Source organism: Pseudophryne corroboree, chromosome 4 (genome assembly GCF_028390025.1).
Source record: "Pseudophryne corroboree isolate aPseCor3 chromosome 4, aPseCor3.hap2, whole genome shotgun sequence".
Classification (NCBI taxonomy): Eukaryota; Metazoa; Chordata; class Amphibia; order Anura; family Myobatrachidae; genus Pseudophryne; species Pseudophryne corroboree.
The window spans coordinates 917,364,678-917,366,484 of record NC_086447.1 but is presented as its reverse complement, the minus strand read 5'-3'; the positions used below and the strand labels follow the sequence as shown (position 1 = coordinate 917,366,484).

Genomic DNA, 1,807 nt, shown 5'->3' with positions numbered 1-1,807 from the left:
ACGTGTCAGTATGGACATCTCTAATTCTCGCGGGATCCAGCGTCCTATCACGGAAGCCTTCTGCGTTACCACGGCAACGTCATCTTAATGTTTTGTCACTGCTATGTTTATTATTGTCTGTTTCCTCACAGCACACAGCGTTGCCGTGGTAAAACGTTGATGTGACCTTTTTTGCACTGCTTCCACCAATTATATTTGTGAAGTGAAAGCCTCTGAGTGCCGCCTCGTTTGTTTCATATATATATATATATATATATATATATATATATATATATATATATATATATATATATATAGTTGAACGAAATAGAGGAGATGGCGCCAAGGGAGTTATATCAACGCCCTACCTAAAAACGGACCCTTACAGTACTCTCCGGATAAATTACATCAGATAACAAATACTAACATAAACATTTATTAAAACAACATATAAACCCGACACAAATGTTCATAAGTATACAGAGTTGATACATTTACATTTGTCGCACAATTTGAACAATCAGTTTGTAGTGATGAGGAAAAAGCGTAGATATATCACTACGATTTCCTCCTTCTCCTTATTGTAGATTCAGAGGTAACATCAGATAATAGATAGATAAATAACCCAACGCGTTTCGTCTTGTTCCAAGCCTTCATCAGGGGTAAAATCTACAATTGTAGAATAATAAGTCAAAACAAATACATAGCAATAAGCATCTTACACTCACATATAACATGACATATTGGTATCAAAAGAACATGACATAGCAATATGAGGAGGAAAACAGAATAAATAACATGAAGAAAGAGGAAAAAAGAGAACCAAAAGGCACAGGTTGTAAAAAACATACCTCTTCATTTCAGAACATATTGTCAGCACATAAAAGGTCATTCAAAGATGTATGAACAACGTTTCAATATTTCAATGGGACTTGATTGATACAGCGAGGACCATACCTAATTAAAAAACTTTTAATAACCTTTATTAATTAAAGGACACTTTTTATTCAATTAGGCAGAGATTGGGATTAATACAAGGGAACGGCACATACCTCATATATCATCAGCTTGAGTCTGACATTCAGATATTCGAATATGGGGAAGATTCATATGTGTATAGAATCTAACTGGTTCGCAAGCATAAGGAACCTAATAAATTGATTAATTGGGTATTAATTATAAGAACACCTACGAGTTCATAAATAGACCCCTATCTTATTTTGACACCCATAATTATAAAAATTCTGGTATCAATAATGTCTGATCACTAATGAACAGATCTCATGACTAACCCGTGTGGTTTCTATATATGATACAGAACAAAGCCACAGAATTGGCTATAACAAACACCAATGTTACCACTATACAACGATCCTCTACTAAATGATCTGATTATAACCAGCCATTTATTCATATTTGGAAAACCCAGGACTAATTGTATTAATGTAAAAACAAAGGGTAGAGGACTGCGCTGTCGTGCTATCCTGATCTGTTCAAGCTGCTAGGGAGCAAACAGTGAGGATTTCCACTATCCCCACAAAGATACTGATAAACGAAAAAAGAGACGTCTCCCAGCGCTAAAAATAATCAGGTTTGGAGTTGATTATAATTAGTGATATCTATAAATATACTTAAGAATCACTCAAAAAGCACTAAAAACGGCAATATAATTTATAAATGAATTTTTTATTGACCTGGTACAAAATAAAATGGGACCCTAATCATAAGGTCTTCTCTATTCTTAAAATTAAAAGTGATCCTAATACCTGTATACAAGAAAAGTTACAAACAACATAGGAACATTAAAAACATAAAAACATAAAACACA

At 33.7% G+C, this 1,807-nt stretch overlaps 1 long non-coding RNA gene across 2 annotated transcripts; it reads right to left on the bottom strand.

Annotated features, from left to right (window-relative positions):
* Positions 1-399: 399 nt before the first annotated feature.
* Positions 400-1,194, bottom strand: LOC134911897 (uncharacterized). Of its 2 annotated transcripts, none has more exons than XR_010176945.1 (3): positions 1,032-1,194; positions 831-948; positions 400-648 (listed from the first exon to the last, which is right to left on the bottom strand). It is a non-coding gene; the product is annotated as an uncharacterized LOC134911897 (long non-coding RNA). The 2 variants fall into 2 exon arrangements; XR_010176946.1 differs by having other exon boundaries at positions 831-936.
* Positions 1,195-1,807: the final 613 nt, after the last annotated feature.